The following is a 23683-nucleotide window of genomic DNA, read 5'->3' as shown; positions in this document are numbered from 1 at the left end:
CAAAGAAAGACAGTAGAAAAGGTCTGAGGTGGTTTACTACCTTTAAAACCCTTTTATATCGGGCTGATTTTATGAGCTTCAGTTCTCTGGAGGTTGCAAGTTACTTTTGAAAATTTATTAAATTATAAATTTATTGTAAATTTATTTGAATAGCTCCTCCTCAAAAATGTCACCAGCTTGCTTTTGAAAACACAATTCTACCCTGCACCCTCTTCCTTACTTACTTTTAGCAATTGGAAGCTAGAGACTGCTGGCTTGATTGGAGAGACAGGAGGTGTGAATTGTATTTAACAGAAGCCAGTGGGTGAAAAGTTAATTGAAAGGCTGAGGAAAGAAAGACCCATTCACACTTCTGCTTCTTCTCTCCTTCAGATTTGAACACTTCCATCTCAAAAGCCTAGAGGGTGAGGGGTTAATTATGCCTCAGCAAAAGTTTTCTGTATTATCTGAAAGCAATTATTACCAAATAAATGTCCTCTCCCTTCCTTTTAACTGACACAATGAGAATGAAGATCTTATGAGAGCTAGTATTACACAGAAATATGTCTATATATTCTATTTTTAATGGCAAGGAACTGTAATGTTTACCCTTTTCCATTATTAGTGATCTATTTTTAATATTTAAAAAAGAGAGGTGGCTAGGTGGCATAGTGGATAGAGCACCAGCCCTGGAGTCAGGAGTACCTGAGTTCAAATCTGGCCTCAGACACTTAATAATTACCTAGCTGTGTGGCCTTGGGCAAGCCACGTAACCCCATTGCCTTGCATTTTAAAACCTAAAAAAAAAGAGAGAGTTCCAAATTCTCTTCCCCTCCCCATCCATTGAAAAGGCAAACAATAAATCAATTATAAATGTGAAATTATGCAAAACATATTTCCATATTAACATGGTTCAACAAAAAAAGAAAATGAAAAAGTTTTATTTCAGTTTGCACTCAGAGTTCATCAGTTCTTTTGGAATGTGAATAGCATTTTTCATCATGACTCGTTTGAAAATGTCTTCTGTCACTACCTTGACCTGTTTAGCTAAATCTTTCATAGCTGATAATCATTGCAATACTGCTGGTGCTATCTACAATATTCTCCTGGTTCTTCTCATTTCATCTAGGTCTTTCCAGATTTTTCCGAAATTATTCTGTTCATTATTTCTAACATTCCTTCTCAATCATATGCCAAAACTGTTCAACCATTCTACAACTGGTGGACATCCCCTCAATTTCCAATTCTTAACCACTACCAAAAAACCCCCCTGCTATAAACATTTTTTCTATATATAGGTCCTTTTCCTTTCTTTATGACCTCTTTGGGATGTAGATATTGTAGTGGGTCAAAGGGAATGCATAGTTTTATAACCCTTTGGACATAGTTCCAAATTGCTCTTCAGCATGGTTGGATCAGTTTGTAAACTCCACCAACAATCCCTTAGTCCAATTTTTCACATTCCTTCTAGCATTTATCATTTTCCTTTTTGATTATGTTAGCTAATCTTATATGTGTAAGGTGATATCTCAACACTATTTTAATTTGCATTTCTCTAATCAATAGTGATATTTTTAATAAGATCATAGTAACTGATTTCTTCTGATAACTTCAGATCCTTTGATCATTTATCAATTGGGGAATAGTCTTTATTTTTAATAAATTTGATTCAGTACAATATATATTTAAGAATTCAGGTCTTTATCAGAGAAATTTGCTTCAAAAATTGTTAATATTATTTCATTGTTTATGGTATCTGTAAGTCCCATCCTGTCCGGACTAATTGAGGGGAGTAGGATGTTTCAAATCCTATCCTCATTGCCAATTACAAGTCCATGAGGTCTTAGCTCAGACAAATCCTTCTTTTACACCAATTGTAAGGCAGGACCTCTGAATGTTTTTCTCCTGTTTCCTGGTCACTCTGCTGGTGTTTTATTCAAAGAGACCAAAGGAATGTTGAAGAGCCTTGGAGGCAGAAGGCTACCAGGTCAAGACCACACATAAATCAATATGCAGAGCATAAGTTTGCTTATTGGTGCCCCAAGTTCCTAGTCTATGTCTCCTTGTCCTGTCTGCTCCTGGTCCGCCTTTCCCAATATGTTGTCCACTCTGCCTGCCATTGCCCACCTGGTCCAACCAAATGGTCTGCCCCTACCTAAAATTTATAGGGGTGTAGAACAAAGCCAGTATCATAACAAATCTGAGACTTACATAAGTATCATCATTATAAACCTAATGTATAATCTGGTTACCCAGCTTCCATTTGACTGTTATGTCCAGAATGATTAAATAACCTTTACTAAGTGAATATCCAAATATGGGCTTTTTCAGATAAAGCTAGATAAAGGAGAATTCATATTCACATCCAGGTCAAATGGATTACCTTACAGTACCTTTTAACAAAATATAATTTCCTGTTTATCTTTTGATTTGGATCTATTTCTATTTTACTTTGTCTAGATTATGATTTGCTAGCACTTCTTTTTTTAATATCTTTTAATTTTTTATCTAAGGCAATAGGGTTGAGTGAGTTGCCCAAGGTCACACAGCTAGGCAAGTATTAAGTGCCTGAGGCCTGATGTGAACTCAGGTCCTCCTAACTCCAGGACCAGTGTGCCCTGTCCTCTACATCACCTAGCTGCCCCCAGGATTTCTTTTTTAAACTTTATTGAAGAAGAATAGATTCTACACCAGTCCCATAGCTGTCTTTTGGCTTCAAGTGTATCCCTTGTAAAAAATATATTGTTGGATTCTGTTTTCTAACATATATATATATATATATATATATATATATATAATATATATATATATGTATATATATACATATATATATGATGCTATACTCTTCCATTTTATAAGTTCATCCTACTCACATTTACAATAATAATTATTGTGTATTTCCCTCCATTCTAGCTTCTTCTGTTTATTCTTTCTTTTTTATTATCCTGTCCCTTCTCAAAAACCCGTTTTACTTTTGAATACTGCCTCCCTTAATCTTACATGGGAGTGTGTCTTTGAATGTCTCTTCTAAGTGAAATAATTTTTCCCATTCTTCCTCTCCCTTCCCTCTTCTCCCAATGCATTCCCATTTCTCACTCCCCTTTTGTGAGGTTCCTGTTAGACTAGCTGCTCAGGAAGTGTTAGGTTCCTGCTGGCTAGCTTATCCTTACCAAGACTATGAAGACAAGAGAGACAAGGAGGACAAGTTCTCCTTAAAGTTCTCCAAGATGCCCTAGTTCTAGGTTTATTAAACCAAATACAAATGCTTAAATATCCTCCCCAGTCCCTGGTCCACTCCCGTGGCACTCTACATTCAACCAGTAAATAACACTCTGGTGCTAGAGAGCACCAGGTGATGAAATTTTACAGTACTTCCACACACAACAGTCTCTTACACCCTTTATTTTCTTTTTTGATATTATCCCAATATAATCAACTCATACCCATATAAGATTATCCAAGATTCCTTATAACTACCCTTATAATGATGTTCTTAGGAGTGATATGTGTGTCATCTTCCCATATAGAAATGACACAGCTTAAACTTAATAAGTCCCTTATGATTTCTCTTTTATGTTTATATTTCTATGCCTCTATTGAGTATTATGTTTCTATGTCAAATTTTCTATTTTATTCAGCTCTGATCTTTTCCTCAAGAATGCTTGAAAGTCTTATATTTCAATAAATATTCATTTTCCCCCAAAGTATTATACTCAGTTTTACTGGGTAGATTATTCTTGGTTGTAATCTGAGCTCCTCTGCCCTCTAGAATATCATGCTCCTTTAACATGGAAGCTGCTAGATCTTGGGTAATTCTGACTATGGTACCATGATATTTGAGAAGTGTCTTTCTAGATGTTTGCAACATTTTCTCCCAGCCTGGGCACTCTGGAATGTGGCTATAATATTTCAAGGAGTTTTTATTTGGGGATATCTTTAAGGTGGAAGAATTTCTCAATTTCTGAATGGGGCAGTTTTCCTTTATAATTTCTTAAAATATGAAATCTAGGCTGTTTTTTTTCAATCATGGCTTTTAGGTAGTTAAGTAATTCTTAAATGATCTCTTCTTGATCTATTTTTCAAGTCAATTTTCTTGTGAGATATTTCACATTTTCTTCTATTTTTCTTTATTTTTACTTTTAATTGTGTCTCAATGTTACATGGAGTCATAAGCTTCTACTTGCCCAATTCTACTTTTTAAAGAATTATTTTCTTTGGTATTTGCACTTTTTTTCATTTGGCCAGTTCTTTTTTAAGATGTTATTTTCTTCACTATTCTTTTGTACCTCCTTTTACCAAGTTGTTAATTCTCTTTTCATAATTTTCTTGCACTATTGTCATTTCTCTTCCTAATTTTCCTTCTGTCTCTTTTTTTAACACTTCCAGGAATTGTTCTTGTCTTGGTTCCTATGTGCATTTTTCTTTGAGCCTTTGTTTATAGCTGTTTTCACATTATTGGGTTCCTCTGGGTTTGTGTCTTTTTCTGTCACAATAGTAGTTTTTTAAAGTTTTATTGTTCCTTTTTCTGGACTATTTCTTGACTTTGAACTTCATGTTAAATTTTGGCTCTGTTTCTCTTGTGGGAGTGATAAAGCACTGTCTCAAGTTTGAAGTTTTTTAATATTGCTATTTTCAGAACATGTTCTAAGGTAGAGCTGGGGGAGTGGGATGTCATCAACTTTTCACTACTTCCAGGATAGGGTTATCCTGTTTCACTGCTGTCCTAGCATATGCTCTGGTCTTTAGCCAGAAAGGCCCCCTATTCCCATGCAACCTCAATCCCTAGCATTCCTCTTGATCCAGGGACCATGACTAGGTCCCCTGTTCTCCTTCAGATACAAGTACTATTGCTATTTTCTACCCTGAAACTATGACCAGGGACTCTTCTCCAAATGAATACTTGTCTCTGCTCTAGAATTAGGACTCAGAATTCTGTTTGGGCAGTAGAATTCCCAGATTAGGGGTTCTTTGTAATCTCTTTCTGAAAAATTGTCTTATCCCTTCACTATCCCTGAGCTGAGAAATCTCAAAGTTATTCCTGCTACTGCTGGTGCTTCTGTGTGAGCTCTGAGCCAATCCCACTCCAGTGTCACAGATATCTTCTGTAGACCTAAGTTGTCTAGGTCTGGAAAAATGTCTCACCCCAATCTTTTGTGAGTTATTATGCCAGGTCGGAATTTTATTCACTATTTCATTTTAAAATTGTTTATAAGGTAATTGGGGGAGAATTTGACTGGACTGCTCCCTCTACACTGTCTTTTTGGTTTCTCTAAGTATAACTTTTATCTCCTGAGATCGCATCAGTCAGATAATTATCCAGGTAATAGATTTAGAGAGATAATTACTCGGTTTGAGAGGGAAGCATTTTGGATTAAGAGTTAAGAGAACTGGGTTAGCATTTCAGCTCTGTCACTATTGAGTCATCAACAAGGATTTATTCATTATCTCCTGTGAACCAGGCACTAAGGGATCAATGTAATAGTCCATCCTTCATTCTAGTCAGTGACCTAGAGCAAGTTACTTCTCTACTCTGAACCTCAGTTTCATCATCTGTAAAAGGGGGTGGTTGAACAAAATTACCTCAAAGGTAATGTCTTCCAGTACTAAATCTGGTGGCTCAGTGGATGATGTTGGTTCTACAATAAAGAATAGGCCTGTGTTCAAATATAGACTTGGTCACTTATGAGTTGTATGATCCTGTGGCAAGTCACTTAATTTCCATTTGTCTCAGTTCACTTAACTGTAAAATAATAAGCACCTTCTTCCCAGGGTTGTTATAAGGATCAAATGAATTAATATTCATAAAACAACTATACATGGAATTTTTCTTTCCCTTCTCTTCCCTCCTGTTTAAATCTAGATATTTTTCCCTTAGATGGAAATTCCCAGTATGTTCTAAAAACCTAACTTTCTCCTTATTATACAATATCTCTAATCACTGTAGACCATGCCTTTTTTCATACCCTCTGTACACAAGGCTAGAGAAGCAAATCTAACCTTGCTACCTCTTTTAGACCTTACCTGTGCCAATAACACTCAGCTACCACCTGCCCCTGTTAAAGTTCCTACCAGATCCTTGTGGCTACCCTCTATAACTGTACATGATAGAGATCTCTGGTTTCATGCACAATTCTCTTTTTCTGTTTTGTGTAATATAGAAATGTTCCAGTTTCATGGTGTTTTCCCAAATACAAAGATTTTAAAATTATAAATCTATCACATCTTCTTACTATCCCTCTGGTTTCTTCCCCTATCATCAAAGAATAGGGATCTTGATCATTGGGGGTAAATACGACAACTTACTTGATTTTGAATATGTTCTTTCTACTGCAACATGCATCAGAGTACATAGAATTGTAGATATTGCAGCTGAAAGGATGTTCTAAAGACCATGTTGCCCCATCTCCTCATTTAACAACTAAGGTAAAGGAAATCCAGAGAAGTTAAATAAGTTGTCCAAAGTAACACAACTAATTTATGGCAGAGTCATAATGAAAACATGGGTTTCTAGTCTCCAAGTACTTCTCCCTCATTACATGGTCTCTTTGTTGGTGTGTGTAACCAAAGTAAAGGGAGATCTTTTGCTTAGATATTTTGTTTTTAAATTGTCAAACATTGTGAATCTGTCCTGAATTTGAAGGAACAAATTTAGCAGCTTTTCTAAAACACCAAATATGTAGGCGATAATTGCTGTTGTCTTGAAAATCTACTGCCCCATTTTTGTCACAGTGTTTTGTGCAGAATTGGGCATTCAAGAAGCATTTGTTGATTGATTCTGAACCCAGACCTCTGTTGCCTCTATGACTGACTTTGGAACCAAATTGTGTCACCACGACCATAACCAGTATAACAGGGCATTATTAAAGACAATAAGTGCAGTCTTTATTAGCTTGCACAGAGTGCACTGATGCTAGTACAACTCCTAATGAGAAAGAGGTGGGGAACTCTTAAATATGTATACTGGAAATGCCTTGGAGAATCTTTGAAGCATGCCTAGAACTTCTAAAATGGGTTTTCATCTGCTAACCACATGATGGCTGGCATCCTCTTCAATTGGTTGCAATTGCAGAACTATAACTGTTAGTCTCTCTCTTGATTTGCCTTTTTTTTCTTAGTTTGATTCTTTTACTGACAAAATCTAAGAAAAGGCAATGCTGTAAGGGGAGAAACCTTCAGCTTTCATCTTTTCCAGTTCTACAATGTGACCGATTGAAAATGGACCTTAGTTTTCTATCTAGGTGCTTGTTCACTTTATGTGAGGTCAGAATCTATGACCTTGTGAGTTTTGGATGATGAGGATACAAAGGATACAAATCTGGTTGACATCCATGCCAAATTTTGCAGCTAATGAGGCATTAATGCCCTGAGAAAAGATAAAAAGAGAAAAAGGAAACAGGGACTCATACATCTGGGCTGCCCCATTTGGATGTGATTTTGGTGGGTGCAATGCCATATAGAAAACTGTGTTAAATCTGAGCCCATGTATCCCAAAGAGTGAAATAGTGGAGGAGAGACTGTGCCCCTGAGGATCTAGGGAAAAATTTTCTAAATATGCTTTTGTGAAATCTAATTTTTAGGGACAGCTAGGTGGCACAGTGATTAGAGCACCCACCCTGAAGTTAGGAGGATCTGAGTTCAAATGTGACCTCAGACACTTAGTAATTGCCTAGTTGTGTGACATTGAGCAAGTCACTTAACCCCATTGCCTTGCAAAAAAACAAAAACAAACAAAAGCTACTTGTTATTAATTGACTAAACAGATCTGAGATTCAAATCACCCTGTTAGGGGCAAGTAGGAGAACTCACAACATTGGGGATTTGAGCCAGTGGCATTAAAGAAGAAACACCCAGTCCCCAGGAATACTGCATATGATTCAGAATGGGAGAAATAGCAGTCTGGCTCTGGGATAATGAGACTAGAGAGATCACTTGTTACTTGTTACTTGTTACCATTCACTAGGGTAATTAGGCAACTCTGAGAAAGTGAATTTGTGTTGAAAGGAAGAGGCTATGTGTTTGGAAACCCATAGGGATACATACATACATACATATACATACATATATATATATATATATATACATACATACATATATATATGTGGATGGAATTATAGCCTTCAATTTGGATTCAAGGGAGCAATTTTACTATGCCAGCTTATGGCAGGGTACGCATCCTTGCCACCCTGAAGAGAGCAAGGCACAAGTTGTGGACTAGAACTAATCCCCATAAAGTGATCTCAAATTGGAGGGGGGGGGTGTCATAGCATATAATTAAAAAGGGAAAACATCTGATCTAACCCCTTCTTTGAGCAGGTGAGGAAACTGAGGCATATATCTAATGACCTCATAAGAGCTCATTAAATACTTTAAAACATAAATCAATAACTTAACTGAATATACCCATTCTATTTCTCATAAAAGTCAAATGATATGACCAAGTTCACCCTGATAGTTAACATGAAGGCCAACATTTGAACCCAGGTCATCTGACTCCAAATCCTCTGCTCTTTTAACTGTGCACCAGTCTTGAGTTCTCTGATGCCCAAGGTGCACTCTCAGTTCTCCACAATCTCTTCAGAAAATTAAGAGAACACTCAGGAAGGAGCCAAATGATACAGAACAATGGAAGATCTGATCTTATGAAACTCTGGGTCTCTTACATCTTCAGATATCTGAATAGAGTGTATCATGTGCCCTTCAGCAGATTCCATTTATTTTAATTCTGAAGCATAGTTTTGAATTTCCTTCACCATCTTAAACACTTTCCTTCAAATGTGTTATGATCATGTAAATGCTACATTCAATGTGGTTTGATAGTACAAGATAGGGCAGCTAGGTGGCATAGTGGATAAAGCACTGGCCTTGGAGTCAGGAGCACCTGGGTTCAAATCCAGCCTCAGACACTTAATAATTACCTAGCTGTGTGGCCTTGGGCAAGCCACTTAACCCCATTTGCTTTGCAAAAATCTAAAAATAAAGTACAAGATAGGGGGCAGCTAGGTGGTACAGTGGATAGAGCACCAGCCCTTGAGTCAGAAGGACCTGAGTTCAAATCTGACCTCAGACATTTAATAATTACCTAGCTGCCTGACCTTGGGTAAGTCACTTAACCCCATTTGCCTTAAATAATTTTTAAAAAAAAAAGAATGTACAAGATAGACTACAACCTCCTTTTTTGTTTTGAGGCAATGGGGTTGTGACTTGTCCAAGGTCACACAGCAAATTTCTGAGGGTAGATTTGGGTCCAAGTCCTCCTGACTCCAGGGTTGGTGCTCTATCCAATGTACCAACCTAGCTGCCCCAGATTGTAGTCTTATCTTCTTCTAGACACTATACTTCTACTAAAGTAGCTAAGTGTATTTTTTCAGGATGTGCTGTTCTCCTCTACAGCCCACCTTCCCCAGGTTTCCATTGAGAAGAGCTTTTCTTTTAAGTTACTACTTTTGACAGCCTTAGAATGGGGTCCTTGATGACCTCAGCATTCTACAGTTCCAACTGTGCAATATTTATCAATTCTGCATGAAGGAGCAAGTGGGCCAGACACCAGCTGTAGGGCAGAAGAGAGATAGATGAGTCAGGAAATCAGGTAAACATTAAGTGTTTACTGGATTTGTCAGGTTTGAGAGGTTTAATTCCCAGATTACTAATTAAGTATGTAAGTTGTAATCACAAAAGTTATTTCACAACTAGTTCCTTAGATATGGAAGAGCTTTATTAATCAACATTCAATAGTATTTCCACTTGAGGCAAGGCTAGAAGCAACATCTAAGTTTCTGAAGTCTCAACCAGGCTAGTATGAGGACATTGCCACCACCATGATGCCTATGGGCAAATAGGAAGAGGAAAGTGGACCACATGGACCTGTAACAAAATGGAAGACTCAGACTAGATGATTTCAGTAAAACTTCTTCCCAGGGCTTGGAGTGGTTGTGGATAGGAGGAAAAAAAGAAAGGAATGTATTTATTAGGCTATGACCACCCCCTCCAAATCCTCAGTCATCTATGTTCTTCATACCCATTTGTAGTGAATCAGCAACAACCATAGACACAGACTGATGGTGTTTGCATTGTTGTAGTTACCAGGCTAATTGCAGGGGGATTTCTGCTAGAACAAACTACCTTGTATATGGGAAGACAAGTTGTAGGCATAATACTATTACATAGTACAACCTTGTCCAAGTTAAAAGTTAAAAAAATTTTCAGTGCTGAAGTTCTTTGCTGTCCTGTTAACCTGAGGCCACTCTTTTCTAGCTCAAGTTCTTCTTTCCTCTTGATAAAAGTCTATTTCTTCTTTCTTCATTCTTCCCTGTTTTAACAAACTGCTACCCCAGCCTCTTGGCCTACTCCCAGTTAATAACAGAACACCCTCCCTTCTCAACTCTCCTAATCAATGTAGAAATGAGATTACATTAGTATGATTTACTAGGTTTAATGCAATTCAGTTCCAGTCTGTTGTTTAAACAGAACCCAATAGTCTGAATGACCCTACTCTACCAGACCCCATCCATTGAAGTCCCCTCCATTCACTTCTATCTTCTCCATATTCTTTTACTACCCCAAACTTTCTTTCTAGCCTTATCTCTGTCCACTTCAAATCAATTAAATATAGAATTAATAAAGACCTATTATGCACAAAACTCTGTGCTAGGTAGCTACAGATATAAAAATTAAAAAAAAAACCTCTGTCTTCTAGGACTTATACTTAAGAATGAGGCATAAAAAAATACACAGATCAATATGATACAATATGGAATGCTGTCAAATCAAGGTTACAATAGCATACTATATAGAATGTAAGAGCTGATTCTTCAACAAAATCTGAAGTCATAACCTGGAGAGTTATTTTCCAAAAACAGATGAAAATAATGAGATAAATGTCTCATGATAGCCTCATCATAAGTCCCTAGAAAACAGAACCTTTGTGGAAGAAGGCTCAAGCTAAAGTAGGAGAAGATAGAAGGATACAAACTTAATTTAAAGGAGGAATGAATCATATGGGTGACTTGGAGTGATTAATGAAGTAAATTGAAGTAATTAAGTAGAATGAAGATTAATGAAGTAGATCAAAGGTTTAATTTGGGAGAAGACATTTGGTAAATTTGGGGAGAAGAATTTGGTAAAATTTGAATTAAAGGAAACTCTGAAGGAGTTTGATTAAGGGAAACTCTAAAAAAGAACAATTGATCAACCCTACTTCAGTGCTAAAAGACAAATTTCGATCAAGGATAATCAAGACAAAGCATTCAAGAAGTGTTGAGGAAACTCAAGAAGGATTAGGGAGTAGAAGCTGAAAAGATACTCAAGAAGGAGAAAACTAAGACAGTTGGCAAGACAAGTCAAGATAACATGACATAAGTGGAACAATTAGTAGGTAAAACAAATTGTATTTGTAAGAGTAGAAAAGTGGATGGGGTAAAAAGAGAAAAAGTTATTGAAAATTTGCATTTCTTTTGGTGTTTTTTTGCACTTGCCTGTTTTCCATAATGCTTCAATTATCACTTGTTGGTTGGTTGGTTGTTTGGTTCTTGTGCTTCTTTATCAAAGACCACCAAATGACATCACTGTGTTTGAGAAATTACAGTGTGTCTGACTGACTGATCAGACCAGTACAAGCTGAGAATGCTCTAGCACAGGTTGGGCACGAATAGTCCATGTGAACACTGAGGGGTGGGTACTCTAAACTTGTACATGTCACGTTTCCTTTGAGTTGCTTCAATTCTGTCTTCCTCATAGAATGCAGCACCCTCAATGATGAGGGCATGCTATGCTAGGTGGTCTGGTGCCCATGACTCCCATGCTGTACAATCAGTTCTAAAGTTCTTCAATGAGACCTTCAGGATGTCTCAGTACAGCTTCTTCTGACCCTCTTGTGAATACTTGCCCTGTATGAATTCTCCATAAAATAATTTTGGGATTTTTTTTTTAGCAAGTATGTCTGTCATTCTAACAATATGTCCAGCCCATCGCAGTCGCACTTTCTGTAGCAATGTTGGAATGCTAGGCAGTTCAGCTTGATAAAGGACCTCAGCATCAGGTATTTTTTCCTGCCAGGTGATCTTCAGAATCTTCCTAAGACAATTTAAATGGAAGAGATTCAATTTCCTGGCATGGTGCTGGTAGATTGTCCAGGTTTCACAGGCAGAGAATGATGAAATCAGCACAAAGGCTTTATAGACCTTCAATTTGGTAGTTGGTCTAATATCTCTTCTCTCCCACACTTTCTTTCAGAACTTCCCAAATACTGAGCTAGCTCTGGCAATGGGTATTTCAACCTCATTTTCAATGTGTACTTCCTTGGAAAGGTACTGCCAAGGTAAGTGAACTTGTTCACAGTACTCAAAACTTCTCCATTTGCTGTAATTGATTGTTCCACATATGGATGGTGTGGTGCTGGCTGATGGAGAACCTATGTTTCCTGGTTCCTGTTTCCTATTATAAGACCAAAATCAGCACAAGCAACAGAGAATCAATGGCTTCTGCACTGATTGATGATGGTCTGTTAAGAACACTCTGGAAGTATTCAGCCCATCCCTCTAGCATCATGTCCCTATCATTAATCAATCTGCATCCATCTGTACTGAATAGTTGAGATGCACCATATATGTCTTTGGTCCATAAATAGCCTTCAGAGCATCATAAAAACATTTTAATTTGTTACTATATGCATAAAATTGAATTTCATCTGAGTTCTTACAGAGCCAAGAGCCTTGCATCTCTCTCTCTCTAAGCTTTGCTTGGACTTTACTTTTAATGGAATTAAATGCTGCCTTCTTAGAAATGGATGAACTATTCTTCTAGTAAACCCTATGGAGATCTCATTTTTCATTTAGCAACTTCTTTATTTCCCCATCATTTTCCATCAAAGCAGTCTTGATGTTTGCAAATATCCTGGCCCAGAAGAGCAAACACAGTTCTGTACACCAGTTCTCTGAAAGCTGCCCACTCTTTTTCTGCTCTATTCTTGCTAACTGTGTTGGCTCAGTTTTCCCTCCAAGTTAGCATCAAACTGTTCCTGCTCAGAGACACACTCTAATATCTTGACATTAATTTTTCTAGCATTCATTTTGCCTTGAGGCTCCCATTTTGGTTGAATATGAATATTTAGTTTGGAAAGGATGAGTCTGTGATCATTCCAGCACTCTGCATCATACATTGCCTTTGTCACTCTCACATCCTGTCTGTCTCTTCTCTTTACAATCACACAGTCTATTAGATGCCAATATTTGCTACAATGGTGAATCTGGGAAGTTGTATTACATTTAAGTAATGGAAGACAATGTTTGTGATGAGACGATCATGAGATGTGCAGATCTTCAGGAGTAGGTGACCATTACTCCTGCTCTTTCCAATTCCATTCCTCCCAAGAACTCCCTGCCATGTCTGGTAATCTGAGTCTACAAAAGTCACCCAGAATTATAAGCTTTTCCTCTTTTTGTATGTTAATGATAAGGCTTCTTCAGGTCTTCATAAAATTTTTCTTTAATTTCATCAGTGTTCATCATGGTGGTGGCATGGCATTTTCCTGGAAATAGCAATCTCATTGTCATGAGTCTGTCAGTCACTCATTTTGGTAGGCATTCAAAAATGTTGACTAGATTAGTTTTGATTGCAAAATCTAACCCAGCACGGTGTTTCCCTTCACTGCAACCACTCCAGAAAAATGTGTATTCTGCTTCAGCCTCAGTAAACTGACCTTCATTTGCCAACCTTGTTTCACTCGGGGCCGCTATTTGGATATGATATCCACTGAATTCTCTTGCAACAAGTTTTTTACCTTTCAGGTCTATTGAATCAGAATCTTCTTTGAAAAAGTTTTTGTAGGTTTACCTGACCTGCACCCCAGGGAACACCAAGCACAGTTTGGAAGATCAGCAGGGAGACCTCTGTCAGAGCAAGCACAAAGCCCTTACTGCTTAGCGCAGTCCCAAAACCACAGCAGCATGGATCCAGGAAACAGAGGTAGGCCTGTGGAGTCACCCAGCAGGAGCCTCCAGGCAGCTGTGCCATGAGTGCTCAGCTACCAAAGGTAAGAGAGTGGAAGGAGATTTCAGAGCTCTGTCCTCTGTCCCTGGAACAGGACTCTGGGGCTCTGACCACATTCAGATCCTGATCATAGTCTAGGCCCCCAGAGAGCAGGGACCACCCCCCCCTCAGCCCTGTGGTACAGGGGTGCACCTGTGGTCATTCACAGACCAGGAGAACAATCCAGAGCCTTATAAAACTCAAAAGCCCAGGAAGCACCCCAAAACCCTGCACAGTCTGGAGAAATGAGTAAACAGAAAAAAAAAAAAGGACCGGACCATTGACAATTACTTTGTCTATGATCCTATGGAGGATCAAAATATTCAATCCAAAGATGAGAAAGTCCAAGCTTCTGCATCTAAAGACTCCAAGAAATATAGAAGTTGGGCTCAGGCTATGATAGAGCTCAAAAAAGATTTTGAAAATCAAGTAAGGAAAAAGCTTATATGATGTGTCATTAAATGTTAGGGCTTTGAAATGAATGGATAGGTTGTAGTTTAGTGAATAAGTTGAAATGGAATGAAAGAAATGACCTAAGAACATTTAGACACAGAATATTTTTAATTTTAAAATGGTCTGTGATATCCAATTTTATTGTCTTTTTGTTTTCAAAACCAGAAAAGAAATGTCCTTTGTTGTTTGGTTAAAAACACACTCACCATTCGGTTCTTGTTATTCCTACAATTGTTGTTATACATATATTTAAGACTTAACATGATCATTGACTATATATTATTTAATCTATGGATTCTTAAATCAAATCACTATCCCATGAATATTTTTATGGTGAAGATTTTTCCTCATTGAAAAGCTTAATTCTTTATTTTCTATCCTAGTTAGTTGTAAAGAATGACAGTGAGAATCTCTCCTACCCTGCAGAACTATAATCATATCAATTTTAGTTTATCTGTCAGTGGTGCAAATTGCAACTGATACTGCTTCCTCATCCTAAATCTCTTCTCCTACATCCTATAGGCACCAAGTGCCTTTCTGTCATTTTGTAGATAGAGTATGTATGTGTCATATGTGCATATGTGATATGTACATGCTCCTTGCCTGACTCACTGTTTTTCTTATCACACTTGTATGGTAATTTCTTGTATGTCATTTTTCTCATGGAGTTCTAAATTTTTAATATTTGTAATTTGAAATAAAAAGAACATTTATCTTATAAAAAAGAAAAAGAAAATGAAAAATCAATTAAGGGAGATGGAAGAAAAATTGGGAAAAGAAATGAGAGAGATGCAGGAAAACTATGAAAACAAAGTCAGCAGCTTAGTCAAGGAGATACAAAAAATGCTGAAGAAAATAACATGTTAAAAACCAGCTTAGGTCAAATGGATAAAATAGTTCAAAAAGTTATTGAGGAGAAGAATGCTTTAAAAAAGCAGATTTGGTCAGATGGAAAAGGAGATAAGAAAGCTCTCTGAGGAAAACAAATCCTTCAGATGTAGAATGCAGCTAAAGGAAGCTGATGACTTTGTGAGAAATCAAGACACAATAGTTCAACATCAAAAATTAGAAGAAAATGTGAAATATCTCATTGAAAAAAACAACTTATCTATAAAACAGATTTAGGAAAAATAATTTAAAAGGTATTGGCATACCTGAAAGTCATTATCAGGAAAAGAGCCTTGACATCAATTTTAAAGAATTCCTACAGGAAAATGGCCCTGATATCCTAGAAGCCAAGGGTAAAATAGAAATTAAGAAAAAATCCACCAATCTCCCCCAGAAAGAGATCCAAAAAAACCTGCTAGGAATATTATAGCCAAGTCCCAAAACTCCCAAGTCAAAGAGAAAATATTACAAGTAGTCAGAAGGACACAATTCAAATATTGTGGAACTGCAGTCAGGATCACATAGGACTTAGCAGCAACTACATTAAGGGCTCATAGGGCTTGGAATATAATATTCCGGAAGGCAAAAGAGCTTGGAATGCAAACAAGAATCAACTACCCAGCAAAACTGAACATCCTCTTCCAAGGAAAAAGTTGGACTTTCAATGAAACAGGGTAATTTCAAATGTTCCTGTTGAAATGACCAGAGCTAGAGGTGGCTAGGTGGAACTTGAGGAGGCTAGGTTGCCCAGTGGATAGTGCAGTCACCCTGGAGTTAGGAGTACCTGAGTCCACACTTAGTGATTGCCTAGCTGTGTGGTCTTGGGCAAGCCACTTAACCCCATTTGCCTTGCAAAAAAAAAACCTTAAAAAAATGACCAGAGCTGAACAGAAAGTTTGACCTTCAAGTACAGGACTCAGGTGAAGCATAGAGAGTGGAAGAGATGGGTAAATTATGAGGGACTCAATGATAATGAACTGCATGCATTCCTGCATAGAAAAATGATACTGATAATACTCATATGAACCTTCTTATTTAATAGAGCAGGTAGAAGGGGCTTTTGTAGATGAAGCACAGGAGAGAGCTGAATTTGAAGATAGAATATAGTATAAAAATGGCCAAAAGGGAAATGTATTGGGAGTAAGAGAAAGGAAAGGTGGAATATCTTAAGATATTTTATATAAAAGATATTTTTTGCAATGGGTGGAAGGCAAGGTGGAATGAGGGAACCTTCATTCTTATCAGAAATGTCTCAGTATACACACTCAATAGGGTATAGATATCTAGAGAGAAAAAAGGAGAGAAGGCGGACAGGGGAAGGGGGGGTATGTGGGTGATAGAGGAGAGGGTAAATCATAGGAGAGAATAGTCAGATATAACACATTTTCTTTTTTACTTTTTGCAAGGTGTTGGGATTGGGTGGTCTCTCTGGAACCACAGGGCCCAGTGGTTGCTGGGTCTCTGGGGGTGGTATGTGGGCTTGGGGCCTCTTAGCCCCAGAACCAGTGCTCTGTCCGCTGCACCACTCAGCTACCCTAGAGCACATTTTTAGAAGAGGAACAAAGTGAAAGGAGAGAAAACAAATATAATAGAGAGGAATGGGGAGGAATGGATGGAGGGAATTACAATCAGCAACAGCAACTGTGGAAAAATATGGAAATAACTTCTGTGATGGACTTATGATAAAGAATGTGATCCACCTGAGACCGAACTGATGTTATCAGAACACAGACTGAAACACATTTTTTCTCTTTCATTTACTTTATTTCTCATGATGTTTTATATTTTTGTGGGAGAGGGAATATTATGTTTACTCTTAAACAAGAATATTTTCATAATATGTAAATAAAAAATAAAGAAGAAAAAATACTAATTGCCTGAAAAAAAAGAAAAGTTTTTGTAGGGTTTTTTTTGTGTCTCAACAGAACTGTGGGATCCCCATAAGCAGACAATTTTAGGGTACCTTTTCTAGCTCCTTCTTCACAACAGGAGGTGAGTAGTATGATCCTTAAAAGGGCTACTCAGTCACCTGCAGACTGCCAAATGTCACTGCTTCTTTCAGGGGGAAAACGACCATATGGCCTGGGTCACCTGTATGCAGGATTGTGACTATAGTTCCCAGTATATCTGCACCTGTTGCTTCTTCACTTGTCTGTTGCTACTAGACTTTGAGGAATGGTTATGAGTGATGTCTTTTGTTGCCTGTGTAAATTGGATTTAAGTGAAGTGGCATCATGTCATCCGCCTCACTCTCATTCAAAATCATCATGATCCAACATAACAAGACAGAGTCAAGACAAGTGGGGATGGCTCTAGATGCATTGGAGGACCTTGGCATCTTTGATGTCCAACCAAGCTCTAAGCCCTCCCACAGCATATGTATAGATAGATAGATAGATAGATAGATAGATAGATAGATAGATAGATAGATAGATATGCATATATCACTGGCAATGGCCCAGTAATCACATCTATCAGTTGTTTTGGTTCTGAGGAAGTATGATCATCTGGGTCAGATAACTTGGATTTATCTAATACAAATAGGCATATTTTTCCTACCTTCTTATATATCTTGGATATCAGCTCCCTGTTAATCATTTTCATTCTGTCATTTCCAGGACAAATATAAAATAGCAGTAGGCAGGAAATAAGAGTATCAGAGCAGGACTAACTAGCACATGGCTGAGACCCTAAACAAAAATGATATGATAAGGGGCGGCTAGGTGGCACAGTGGATAAAGAACCAGCCCTGGAGTCAGGAGTACCTGGGTTCAAATCTGGTCTCAGACACTTAATAATTACCTAGCTGTGTGGCCTTGGGCAAGCCACTTAACCCCATTTGCCTTGCAAATACCTAAAAAAAACAAAAACATAAACAAAAAAAAGATATGATAGAAAAAGTATTGTTGGTAGAGCTATGAATTGCTAGAAAACTAATTGGAAATATGAAAAAATATGATTAAACTTTTTATATCATTTGACCCTACTAAATTGGCTGCTAAACAAATACCTCAAGGAGGAAAAAGAAAGGAACAAAGGAAGAAAGGAAAGAAGGGGAGAGAGAGGAAGAAAAGGAGAGAGGATGAGATAATATATGCCAAGCTTTCTCAACAGCACTTTTTGAGAGAGCAAAGAATTGAAAATAAAGGGGATGTCAAATGGTTTGAGGAATGACGCATTTGTGGCCTAGATGTTATAGAATAAAAATGTGCAGTTAAAAAAATAACCATGAATTTGGAGAAACAAAGGAAGATTTATATTAATTGATTTAAAAATAACTTGAAGAACAATATATACTGTGACTATTATATTCTAAATGAAAATGACCCTAAAAGAAAGCATCAATCTGAGTAATTTTAAAGTTCAGTCATGGTCCCAGACAAGAGATATGAAATATACCAGCCTCCCTTTGTCAGATAGGTGGAAGATTATACAGAATGGATATTACTACATACATTGTCCAATGTGGGCCACTGTTCAAGTTATATTTTTGCTTCTGTTTTTCTTTTTTTACAAAGAAAAGTTCAGTTCAGAATTGTCTATATCCAGAAATAAATATGGTATGAAAATAAACTTGTTTACAACAAAATAAAGATTATGATCCTGTGTCGATATTTAAAGTTCTATTATATTATCTCTGACACCCTTAAAGGTCTCTCATAAGTCCCTGAGTTGTGTTTACTTAGCATGTGCCTAAATCCAGTACAGCTGAAGAGACAGATGAAACTGAAAGACCAGGATATTAGGAAGATCAACTATCTGACACATGAGGTCAATAAGTATAAGGAAATACAGCAGGGGGAAGTTTTCACTTTGGTAAACAAGAGTATATTAATGATAAATTTTAAGAGCAAATGGTTGAAAAAAAAAGAGTAAATGGTTGAGATTTGCCAGTTGTATAGTCTATCAAATAAAATTAACCCTAAGGTTGATAGAGCCTCAGTCCATCTTATCTACATTTTTGCTTCATCAGGGAAGAACTTGTGTTAAATATGTCAGTGATGCAATGAATAGAGCACTGGCCCTGCAGTCAGGAGGACTTGAGTTCAAATTCAACCTCTAACTCCAAAAATTACCTAGCTGTGTGACCTTGGGCAAGTCATTTAACCCCACTGCCTTGCAAAAAGAAAACAAAAACAAAACAAAACTGTGTCAATGAGCATGCTCATATCCTTTCTCCCAGGGAAATCTAATAGACTTTGTGGGAAAAGTCAATCATCAAGCAAGAACCAATAATTTATTTAGCCTCTATTCCAGTCAGTCTGTCTACTAACCACCTCAAGGACTTGCCTTAACCCAGCTCAGGATCTCATTCCTGATCATTTGCTCATGATATTGTTCATTCTACAAGAAACACTTTCTATCCTACTCTTCACTTTTCTAATTCTTCGCTCATTATGTGAAAACTGCTCATGCCAGCCTCCTTTCCCTGACATTCAATACTATTTATTCTTGTATCATTCATTTGGCATTTACGATACATCATCTCACATCATCCTCTACTAATGTGTGTGTATTTCTTGTTTCCCTACCCATGTCATCTGCTCTTTGAAGGAAAAGACCTTGTCCTACCATTTTAGCATTCTATGATGGTCATTTCTTCAGGTGTTTTGCAAAGTTATCTACATCGGGGTAACTAGGTGGCACAGTGGATAGAGCACCGGCCCTGGAGTCAGGAGTACCTGAGTTCAAATCTGGCCTCAGACACTTAATAATTAGCTAGCTGTGTGGTCTTGGGCATTAGCCTTGCAAAAACCTAAAAAACCTAAAAAAAAAACCCTAAAAAAAAAAGTTATCTATATTAACCTGATTTTTTTTTTCTTTCACTGGGTCTGCTGAAGATTTAGAGAAAATTGTGGTTAGATGGACAACAATGGGCAACCTTGGGTCAAATGGATTAAGAATGAAAAATTTCCTTCTTTTCCCTAAAATCATTCCCCATTCCTTCTTCTTTGCTAAAAGGAAGAAGTGTCTCTCTAACTCCAAAATCACTTTCCATCTGAATGACTTTTTCTCTTCAATATCTTTCAACCTATCTCTTCCACTGTTTTCTTCTATCTTCAAAAGTGCTATTCCAACATGGGAAAAAAAAAAGACAAATTTCACTTAACCCATGCATTCCTTCTAATTACTAGCCTATCCCTCTCCTTTCATGATCAAACTTCCCTAAACCCTATTTATCCCTTAATATTCTTCCCCTAGCAATCTGACTTAAGTCCTCAGCATTCATGTGAAATTGTATTCTTTTTTTAAAGCTTTTTTTAAAAATTTAAACTAAAAAACAAAATGGGAAAAGGAAAAAAGAACATTTCCATGTACACTTCAGAACATAAAAGATATAAAACAATAAATTGAAATTGTATTCTCAAAGGTCCTTCCTGAATTAACAAACCCAATAGATTTTCTTGGTTTTTCTTTCTCTTGACTTTTGAGCAGTTTTGAACATTGTTGATCATTTCCTCTTTTTGAAAATGTCCTCAAATCCAGGCTACCCCAAAAGCTACGGGAGCCTAAATCTGTCCAAAAGCTGCTTTTTCCTTTCACTCCGTAAATGAGGGTATTTTGAATAGATTTCATTTGTAAACCGTCTTCATATCTCTGGCTTTAACCCTATTCACTATATTAAAGAGTCCTAAATCTTTATCTGTAGGGTTCTTTTGGTAGTCTTTTTTATGTCTAAGCTCTCATTTCTTCTTCCTGGTGTAATGTATCCTCTTGAATGCACCACTATTACTTAAAGGTATCTAAAAATCCCATTACCTGGGTTCTACTTATCAATAAAAATATCTACTGATTGGTCCACATCCTCCAGCTGGATGTATTCAAAATGTGATTGTTCTTATGACTTTATACCCAACTGGACAGAGAACTTTATCACCTACTCTTCAGTCACTTCCATCCATCCTTTCTTTTGAAATATCACTGCCACTATACTCATTTCCTTATTTTACATCTAGTTTAATCCAATAACTTCCATATGGAGTTTATTCTATGGTCATTTTCTTATCTCCAATCCAGGCTACATAGATGCATCTCGTTATTATACCTCTTTTGACTGCTCTTGAGATGCAAGGACGGTGGGAGCAGCGGGAGCAAAAAGTAGAGAGTGGGGCGGCGAGGGAGCCTGGGGAGGTCTGTGGACCGGTCCACCCGAGAAGGGCGGAGCCTGGGGGAACCAAGGCAACAGAGGGGGTGGGGCGACAGGGGCTCAGTCACCCCCTGTGAAGCAATGAGACGGTGTCTGCGTGTTAGCTTTAGGATGGGAGGTTTGGCCCATACCATCCAGAGGCCCGATCTGGACCCCCCACCCTCACAGCAAAAAAGATGACATCCAAACTCGAACTCAGAGAGGACCAGCTAGAAGACATTCGAGAAGTATTTGATCTCTTTGATACAGACGAAAATGGAACAATAGATGTCAAGGAGCTCAAGGTAGCCATGAGAGCTCTGGGCTTCGAACCCCAGAAAGAAGAGATCGAGAAAATTATATCTGAGATTAAAGAGGATGGGAAGGAAAAAATCAGTTTCAATGACTTCTTAGCTGTGGTGATTCAAAAAATGGCTGAAATGATACCAAAGAAGAAATTGTGAAGCAGCCTTTCAGTCTTTTGAATGACCAATGATACCGGAAAAATCTCCTTCAAGAATGTGACCAAGAGAGCTAGAGGGAAAACTCATTGAAGAGGAATATGCATATATGGTTCTAGAAACAGGAACATTTTCACTCTTAATCCGTTTGATCCATGGTTATCCATTGCTTTCCATCTAACCAGAATTGTCTGTAAAGCTTCAGCTGACTCAAAAAGGTTGGCTTAATGTAGACAACTTTGAAAAATACCTGGTGAAATGACTATCACAGCATTGCCTAGAGCAACATAAACTTACTCCTGCTGGGATACCCATGCTCCTCTCTTAAGGTCCCTGATGATATAAAATTGATGAAGCTGATCAAGAGGAGATGAAGTCAACAAAAGAGCTCCTGTGGATCATAAAAAAAGATCATTCTCTATTGAGGTCAATAACTCTTCCCCTTTTGCAGGCATAAAAATAGATTTTCTGGTTATGAAAGTGCCTTATGCTTTCAATTTTCTGTTATCTTTTCTTTTTTTTTAGGTTTTTGCAAGGCAAATGGGTTTAAATGGCTTGCCCAAGGCCACACAGCTAAATAATTATTATTAAGTGTCGAAGGCCAGATTTGAACTCAGGTACTCCTGACTCCAGAGCCTGTACTCGAGCCACCTAGCCACCCCTGTGCTTTCAATTTTCACTGCATCACTTCAGTGTACAGAGGCTGATTTTCCCTTTCCATTAATTTATCTAGATAATTATACTGTTAAAGATCTGACAAAAATCATGTTTTCTAAAGAATTCTAAAAAAGAAAACTTCATAGTTCTAGAACTAGATAAAACAATTTGTCCATGGATTCAATTCAGAACCACACCCCCCAGCCTTTTAAGATGGGCCTTTAAAACTCCTTCCCCACATTTTTGCCTGCATCTCTTCTTTCATTAATATTCACCGAACCCCAAAACAAAATTCAAGTATCATGATCCCTGAAGTAGAAACAAAGAATAGCTTTTTAAGGTTCTGGCTCCCTCACCATTTACTTTCATCATCTCTTCCCTTGCCATGTTCAGCAGGACCATGTATTGGCCTGTAGGCCATAATTCCAGTACATTATTTTCCTTCCCTCTTCCATTCACTCCCTTTATTTTCATTAACTTAGTTCTTTTTTGAAGAAACTAGCTAACTAATATTTTTTTCTGTCCCTGAAAACATTCCAACAAACCTATTGTCTTGGGGAGGGCTTAAAATGTGTCATGGCCATCTTCTCCAGTCAATTCTGGGGTAACCAGCTTATTCACTTTGGGTTATCCTGACAAATGCTCTTTCCTTTTCCCAAACCAGGCCATCAAATGAAAAAAAAAAAAAGCTAAATTTAATGTTAGCCTAAGAAAATCACAAATAGCAGTGAATGGCTTAATACTAATGCTTTATTTTTAAAGCCACACAAAAGTATTTCCTTCATAAGCTTTAAGGGTTTAGTTGCTTTGAAATTGGTATGGGTGGTAGATCATGTTTCAAGTATTTAGTTAAGCTATTTTCCTTGATTAGAAAGGAACTGGCTTTTGTCTTCATTAGAAATTTAATGCAATCACATTCATTTACTATTGATTTTATCACAAATTCCTCTTCACTGGTTAGCTCTAAGAACCCTGTAGGTTCCTTGTAGTCCATGATTTTCTCCTCTAATATATGGACACTGGCTATCAGTGTCCCATGTAGTTAGTTTGATACTATACTGTTCTATGTGGATGCTAGAAATATTGTTTTAGTCAT

At 37.5% G+C, this 23683-nt stretch overlaps 1 long non-coding RNA gene across 2 annotated transcripts in view; it reads right to left on the bottom strand.

Moving 5' to 3' along the window:
• Positions 1-22644, bottom strand: part of LOC141502856 (uncharacterized) — a 167565-nt gene extending 144921 nt beyond the window's left edge. For both annotated transcript variants that reach the window (XR_012472676.1, XR_012472675.1), the window contains exon 1: positions 21389-22644. This is a non-coding gene — a long non-coding RNA (uncharacterized LOC141502856). The remainder of the gene's footprint in view (positions 1-21388) is intronic.
• Positions 22645-23683: the final 1039 nt, after the last annotated feature.

The sequence above is a fragment of the Macrotis lagotis genome, chromosome X, assembly GCF_037893015.1.
Source record: "Macrotis lagotis isolate mMagLag1 chromosome X, bilby.v1.9.chrom.fasta, whole genome shotgun sequence".
In the NCBI taxonomy this organism is placed as follows: domain Eukaryota; kingdom Metazoa; phylum Chordata; class Mammalia; order Peramelemorphia; family Peramelidae; genus Macrotis; species Macrotis lagotis.
This window is presented reverse-complemented; position numbering and strand designations above follow the sequence as displayed.